This window comes from Dermacentor albipictus, chromosome 3 (genome assembly GCF_038994185.2).
Source record: "Dermacentor albipictus isolate Rhodes 1998 colony chromosome 3, USDA_Dalb.pri_finalv2, whole genome shotgun sequence".
Lineage (NCBI taxonomy): Eukaryota > Metazoa > Arthropoda > Arachnida > Ixodida > Ixodidae > Dermacentor > Dermacentor albipictus.
In genome coordinates this window covers 45,919,669-45,928,380 of record NC_091823.1, presented here as the reverse complement: position 1 = coordinate 45,928,380, position 8,712 = coordinate 45,919,669, and positions in this window count along the sequence as shown.

Genomic DNA, 8,712 nt, shown 5'->3' with positions numbered 1-8,712 from the left:
CGCTGTGTCTCGGAGGTTGAATATCTCACTCGCTAGCATTAGCGTTGGGTCCCACCAATTATTTTCGCTTACACGCTCATACGAGGAAATCCAGTCGTCAACGTCTGTACCATCGAAGCCTGGGTCTCGCGGCTAGGACAACACGATGGAGGTCAGAGTCTGTGGTACCGTAGGTGGGTGGTCGGTCATTGTGGTGCTTTGGCTGTTGATCATCGTGTCAGGGCTGACGCGGCGACCGCTGAGAAGCCCCGTGTTGGTACCCATCACCTCCACCAAAATATTGCAAGGCGGAGACAAGCACGAGTGTTGGTTACGCAAAGCTAATGCTGAACGCACCAACTGACGCCAGAACATGGCGGCCGAACCGAAGCGCCCCAGTAATAACACTTCTTCGTCATCGTCTCCTCTCTGCCCGTCCTGTGCTGCATCGCGACAAATATATATATATATATATATATATATATATATATATATATATATATATATATATATATATATATATATATATATATATATATATATTGGAGTTGAAGGCCCGAGAACTAAGGGAGAGCGGTGAAAATAACCCGTTTTTATTATTCCTTTGTAATTACTATAGCCGTGTACTGCCTCTCGGTGGCCGCTGCCACTAGCTAAGCGGAGTCTTTTACTGACCTGAAAGCTGAATCTCAGCAGCAACGAATCCAGCCCGCTTAAACATGGCCCGCGAGCGATGGCCAAGTAAATCACAATTTCGCCATGCAAAGTCCCTCAATCCGATTATCGTAGACTTGCCTGATCTCCCAAATCGGCCAGACGCCCACAAAATGTTTCTGCAGTCGAGCGCTATTGCAATATCCACGGGCCGATTCCTGACAAACTGGAGCGTAAAGAGTCGTTCTGAATAAGGTCTTTCGTTGTTCATGGGTGCGTTGCTAGGCAGAGGTTAGTGGAAACGGTGCATTGCCCTTCTCTGGGTCGTTGCGAAGAGCTTAAACTGTTGAGGTACATCAATATGTCGCTATTTCCTCATAATCTCTCTCGCCCCTCTGAACCTGCTTTTCTAAGCAACATGGCCGGTCCTCACGTACGCCTAATGCCTCGTTAATAATGCATAATTTTTATGGGGTCATGGCGACATGTGTGATGCCAGCTACACCTTTTCACGCAGAAATACGCTCAAAGGTAGGCCCCAGGAATGGAAAAATTACGCAAAACATACTCAAACAGAAAGTCAACAAATATAATTAGCACAAAGAGCTAGATCGTAACGTTTTCACATAAACAAGGAAAGTGTACTCGATTCTAAAGTAAAGTTACGTAATTATCCTGTAGAACGCTTGCACAAAGTGTCACACGATAAATACTTACACGCAAAGTCCAGTCACATAAATACATTACAGGGAAAGCGCAAACGAAATGATGGGGTAATGTAAAAGGAAGGCACATAGGACTTCACCGGTATAGAAGCTAAATCTAGCTGGTTCGGCATTGGGAATGATAAACGAGCTCAGAAAAACTGATCAATAAAAGACGCAAGAAACATACAGGTGCTGCTGTATGTGGATTATGCCTTCCAATTCATGTCTTTCACCCTGCTTCAACATTACTAGCACGAAGCACAGAATGCAACAAATTCAGTTCAAATTGTGCCGTGTTGTTGTCGTCAAACATAAATTATGTCAGATGCAGAAAAAAAGCACTATACAGACCGTACAACATTCATGCTCATGGTATTCCACTTGCGAAACAGATTTCGTTCTCTATACTTCCATAATTAGGCCTAAAGCATAAACGGAAAGACCCGTTACAACCTCCGTCTAAGCATCACGCTTCTCGATGTACACGGCGAGTATTATCAATGTAGGCCGGTAGCTCCTTTGCTGTGTTTAATGTGTATTAGACCACGCACCGCGCCGCCAACTACGGCCTGCACTATTTTGTTAGAAAAAAATGGTTGTGGCTTAGGTAAGGTTAAGCCCAGGATGCGAAGCATACTAGCCTTTATTTTAGTTGTTGAACCACTGTTTAGCCTGGTGAACTGCTGTTGCTTGGCTATATTTGGTTCAGCTAGACGAAGAAACAACTCATGCATTACTTCTTCGCCTTCAAGAGTGGAACGCGACAGCGTTCCCGTCGACCCGCCAAGGGGTGTAAGACAATGGGCTACAGGGCAGCGACTACGCGCCCCGCATTGGACGCGGTGAGCGTCGAGCAAAGCAGCGTTCGGCGCGGCAACGAAATGTGCGCCTGAGCAAGAGACGCACGCCTTAGAAACAGCGCGTTTCTAAGGCAACACCGCATTCACTAGAGGCGCTTTTGTACCGCTTTGAAGCGTTGTACTCGTGGCTCAGTGGCACTCCGCGTTCGGCTTTCGAGGAGGAAGGACGCGTGATGGCTCGCTCCGTGCGAGGTTCTTTGGCGGCCGCCGTTGGCCGCGGTGACAGGTTTTCTTCTGCACCCTCGGATTATAGGATGTTGCTGCCTACATTGCCTTCAGGCGAGAGCATGCAGCAGTGCGTTTTTTTGCACGGGGACCTGGCAAGAAGACCATATCGGCTGGAAGATTTTCGCGAGCCATTGGAGGACGCTGGTATCATCAAGAACATCACGGGTATTGGAGCCTACCAGATGAATCACGTCTGGCTAGTCAAGTTGCGCAGCAAGGCGGACAAGGATGCCCTGGTGAAAACGGGTGGACTTCAGGTCAAGGGCGGCTTCTGCGCTGTCATTGACCCCGTCCAGCAAGACGTCACCGTGAAAGTGCACTGGGTCGACTTTGCTGTCCAAAGTGAGAGCTTTCGGCAAGCGTTGAGCAGCTTTGGTGACGTCCTTGACGTGTCGAACGACAACTGGTCCGTCGCCGGTTTTGAACATGCGACATCCACGACGAGAGTGGTGCGAATGAGACTTAAGGAAGGTGTTGAGCTTGATGACCTGCCTCATCTTTTCAAGTTGGGAAGTGGCACCGTCCTTCTTGTGGCCCCGGGCCGGTCCCCGCTATGTTTGAGGTGCCGCAGGCAAGGACACATTCGACGGGACTGCCAGACGCCACGATGTGGTGTGTGCCGGGCGTTCGGACACGAAAGTAATGATTGTGCAAGGAGCTACGCCAGAGTAACTAAAACGGCTCTCCCAACAGAAGAAGTACAAGAGAACATAATGGACGCGGAGGAGGCTGAAAAGTCTGCCCCGAACAGCAACACCAAGGAATGCGAAGACAAGGCCCGGGAGACTGACGCCGAGAAAACTGGAGGGACGACACCTGACAGTCGGGACTTGACGAAGGCAACTGAGGAACGTGCCGAAATAGGCTGCACGCAAGAGTCACTGCCCTTAAGTCAAGCAAGTGAAGAGGAAGACATGAGCGACAGCACCGAGATCACTACGGCCGAATATCAAGCAGACGCTACGGGAGCGACCGCGGGACGCGGGAAGCGTCCCAGAACAGGCATTCCGACGTTGACGGAGGACAACACCGAACGCAAGGTTAAACGCCTGGAGCGTCAGTGGCACCGCGTTGCTGGCGCCAAGGGTAAAAAATATGTCCCCGAAGTCCGGTCGGCGTCATCGTCGCCGGTTCGGGGTCAGGGACGCGATAAGTAATACCCTGGTATTCCCACTGCAAGGTCGAGCCACGGTTAGCGTTGTACTGGTGGCTCGCGCTTACAATCACCATGATTAGTATACCTGCACCATTACGCGTCGGTACGCTCAATGTACGGGGTCTAGGGGCTAGTCGCAAACAATATCAGGTCAAACGCATAATGCAAGAAAGAGACCTAGATTTGCTTGCGGTCCAGGAGACGAAGGTTAGCAGAGAGGAGGCGACCGAAGGCTTGGTAGCAAAATTTTCTTTGAGGTACAATGTATGCGTGAGCCATGCGGTGGTATCATCAGCCGGGTGTATGTTGTTTGTTAAAAATTCAATTGGCATTGTCGTTGAAACGCTTACAAGTTGCTTGCAAGGACGCTTTGTTTTGTGCGATCTTTCTTACGGGGAAGCGAAATTTAGAGTTATTTGTGTCTATGCACCTACAAAGCCGCATGAAAGATGTTTGTTCTTTCGCGAATTGAGTATGTATTTTGATTGTGAGAGGTGTTTGATTGTGTTGGGTGACTACAATTGTGTCCTTAATCAGCAAGACCGTTCAACCACTGCTCGTGTAAATGATGAAAGTGTTGCGTATCTTAAAGAATGCGTGAGCAAATTCTCTTTAAATGATGTGGCACAGTTCGCAAGAGGTGGAAGTCGCCAGCATTTCACACACTTTCAAGGCACCAGCCATGCACGACTAGATCGAGTGTATGTGTGTTCGGAGATTGCGCCTTTGTGTCAGAACTACGATGTTGATGCTGTTTCTTTCAGTGATCATTGTTTAGTGACCTTCGAGATTGGCCAAAAGCAAAAAAGGAAGCTTGAATGGGAAAGATGGAAATTGAATGCCAAGCTTCTCAAGGATGACGTGTTCATAGATGAAACAAAAAAAGAAATACAACAATTTTTTAATGACACACTACGCAGTGCCGCAGAGAAATGGGAGTTATTTAAACAAAGGGTAAAATTGACCGCAATAGAAAGAGGTGGGCATTTGAAGTATCAGGCTCAAAAACATGAACAGATGTTGCGGCAGGAGCTCGAAGACTTGGTGCGAATCGAAACAGCTAATCCGGGTTTGGTGACGCAAGAACTGCAAGTCATTAAAAGAAAACTAGAAAGCTTAGAGGAGGATAAATACAGAGGTGCAATTATACGAGCACGAGCCGAAAAATACCTAGCGGGGGAAGTACCTACAAAGCGAGCTTTGTCGGATGAAAAGGCGTACGCCCGAGGAAATGAAATATTGGAAATAGAATATAATGGTAGGATATTCAGAGAACAGAAAGTTATCATGACGGCATTTGAAAGTTACTATAGAGATTTGTTTGCTTGTCGTGAGCCAAAGGCGCCGGGCTACGAGGATGACTTTCTGGCAGAAATGCCGACGCTAGGCAAAGAGGAAACGAATTTATTAGAAATGAATATTAGTATGGAAGAGATTGAGAGGGCTATCGGGGAACTAAGCTCGGGCAAATCTCCTGGTCCGGATGGGATTACCGCGGCATTTTACAAGGCGTTCAAGACGGACATGGCAACAGCATTGCATGAAGTATTTTCAGAGGCACTCGAGCGGGGGACTTTACCACCATCGTTCAATCGTGCGCACACAGTACTTATCCCAAAAGGCAAAGAAAAAAATATACTACGTAATGTAACGGGATACAGGCCAATTACGTTGACTAATGTTGACTACAAGGTTTTCATGAAAGTTCTTGCAGCAAGGCTGCAGGGAGTTATACGGAAGTTAGTTGGGCCGCATCAGACATGCGGCATCAGAGGTAGGAAAATATTTACAAATATTCATACAGCTAGAAGCATTTTAGAATATTGCGATAGCGCTCTCCTCAAAGTAGCGATGCTGCAAATAGACCTAGCTAAGGCTTTTGATATGGTACCACATAGTGTTCTCTTTTTATTAATTAATTATGTAGGGCTTGGTTCCGTCATGTGTAAAGGCATCAAAATGGCATATCAAAGCTCATGTACCAATTTAATTGTTAATGGTGAACTATCACAACGCATACAAGTACTTTCTTCCGTTCGACAGGGTTGCCCGTTAAGTCCTTTACTTTTTGCTTTATTTTTGGAGCCGCTTTGTAGAAAAATAGTTAATAGTACAGAAATCAGGGGGTTTAAGATACAGTCCTGTGAAGTACGTGTTCTAGCTTATGCAGATGACGTTGCCCTATTCGCTGCAGATAGGGAGAGTGTTAGCTCATTATTAAGAATTACTGAAAGGTTTTGCGAGAAAAGCGGCAGTGAAATCAATAAGCAAAAGAGTATTGGTCTCTGGCATGGCCATTGGACTGCCACGCCCGGTGTTTTTGAAAATATTCGGTGGCTCACGACACCTAGCACTTACCTGGGGGTACCTTTGGATGGGTATCGTGAGAACGAGTCACTTTGGCTCGAAAAAACGGATGAAATGCGTGCGATGGCCGAAGCATTGGGTGGCCGTGAGTTGTCGATTTTTGCACGTGCCACTATTTGTAACGTTTTTCTCGTTGCGAAAATTATGTATCTTCTGCAGGCACTGTATTGTACACGTAAGCACATTCAAAAATTTCACCGAATATTTGCCACGTTTATCTGGTGTTCTACGTGGGAGCGAACATCAAGGACAAATTTGTTTCATCGAGTAAAGAAAGGTGGTCTGTCGGTGTGCCACTTGTTTCTTCAGCAAGTTGTATCACGTTTCATATTGATAAGGGACGAAAGAGACCCGTTTCTGTGTTGTTTTTTTCAAACCATGTTAACAGTTTCTATGCCTGAATTTTTTGTTTCTTCAGCCATTGACCCTCACTACACAATTTCAAGGTTCTTGCGTGAAGTTGTAACGTCCTATCGCTTCCTTAGGGCGAGATTTTCCCTTGAGTACCTCTCCAATGTAAAAAGAAAGCGTCTTATGAAGGATCTCATTGAAAGTGTGTTCCCTGTTCCATTATATCGGTTAAATTTTCAACAAGGGCATGGGCAAGACGTACTTAAAAGGGTTAAAAATATGTGTATACCGGCGAACGTTAAAACATTCTTCTTCAAGCTTCACACGGGAACCTTGCCTGTTAAAACGTGGCTAGAGGAAAGAGGGATTTATGTGCCATGGGGAAGCAGATGCTTTCTGTGCAACAAAGCTGAAACGATTGAACATGTTTTCATTGATTGTAATAATGCCATATTCTTTTGGGATATATTACAGAGAACGTTAAAGATAGACCTACCCCTCAATCCACATGGCATTCGTTTTTTACCCCCTGAACGCGATTTTGAACAGATGGATGTTATCTTTTTACTTGGACTGCACGCAGTATGGCGTAGTCTGTTGGCATATAGACATTGCGATGTTAAAGGCCGAACTGTGTATGAATATTTTGTGGAAATGGTTGTGAAGGTGCGTGACGTGTACAAGATGAATGACTGCGATGAAGCTGTGTTGTCAATGCTTGATACGTTGACACACATAAAACGAGTGTGATCTATGATCACAAACACTTTTGAGGCTTGTAGCCAAGCTGGAAATAAAGAAAAAAAAAACTCGTGGCTCAGTGGTAGCGTCTCCGTCCCACACTCCGGAGACCCTGGTTCGATTCCCACCCAGCCCGTCTTGCAAGAGTTGAGCCAAAGCCACTTCTCCTCTGTCGTGACGTCACGGTGTCACGTGATTTCATGGTCACCGCCGCGCCTGAGGAGCTGGGTTGAGCCCTCGTAATATGCTTCGCATAAAACTGCAAAAACCACCACGGTTTCATTTGGGAGTCTACGGCGTCTTGGGGCCGAGAGCAATAGCGCGGGATCAATTTCCGGCGCCTAGGGCCTCATTGCGACGGGGATAAGGGGGGATAAGGGGGGATAAGGGGGGATGCGCGTGTGCTTATGTTTATGGCGGCGTCCATAAACCAATGATGGCGCAAACTATTCCGTAACCTCCCACTCCCGCGGCGCCTAATGCCCATGGCTGAGCTTCCTGATAGTTTCTCACTCTGGGACCTGTTGATGCTGTATATATTATGTAATCCCATTTTTTTGTACATGCAATAACAAACAGCAAACTCGAACTTAAGACTGTTACACGTCATCACACATTTATTTCATTCCGGCATAATTGTATTAGTCTATGTTTTTATTTATATACAGATGGGAAATGAAGATCGTTTTCACGGACCTTTGCATCGTGGTCGCTGTATTAGGCGAATTAACGTCAGTGAAATCCCTTTGCCAATGGCCTTGCACATAAGCTAACGTTCTTTGACAGGAACTCGCAGGAGCATAAGTTTTGGGCAGGTCGTCACCATTGGCACTTCACGTTGTTATAGTAAGATAGGTCGTATTATTCTAGATTTTGTCATGACTAATTTTATTCTCACGTGGTATTACGGCACGAAACAATTTAGGAGTTTCAGCCGTTAGTTTTCTTTGTCCTCGTGTAAAGAAGGAATTAAAGTATTGTTTCTGGCCATATTATACGCGGTAGAAATGCGTTTCTTTAGAGCACAGATCGTGGGCGCCCGTTCATTCGGCGAGCGTCGGTGTCGGTGTAACCGAGCGAACGGATGCATCGAAGCATAAAAGAGCGAACGCGGAGCGCAGCGTAGCATCAAAAACGCGAGAAGGAACGCGGAGGAGGAGAGTACAGCTGAACCATAAGGCGGAAAGCGGAGGAGGAGGGTGTGTCGAAAGTTTGAGAAGAGAAGCGTAGTGCGGCGACGATCGCTGCGAGATGGCGCCACAGTAGCGCGCGTCATCCTGGAAGTTCGTCGGCGGCGGCTGCTGTTAATCGCGGCCACGCGTCACCCGCGCGCCGGCTTTCGCAATCTCCAGATTAGCGATGCAGTCGCGCCACACTTCGCTCCGTTTGCAACGTGGCGCGCGGGAGAGATCATCCGCACCAGCCAAGATATCGCGAAATGAAAACACGCCTAGAGCTTCGTTCATCAAGTTACGAATGAGGAAGTATCGTAATCATTGGGGAATTTTTCATCCCTTCGCGTCCCCCAAATTGCCCCACACTTAATTTTCCAGTTAGTATAACACACAGGCCTCTGAAATAACTGCAAGGGACCACACGCTCAACACAGGTAGCAATTCCCGGGCCCGTCCCAAGGAGAGCGCAGACAAATCGCTGTCCTTTCTTGCAT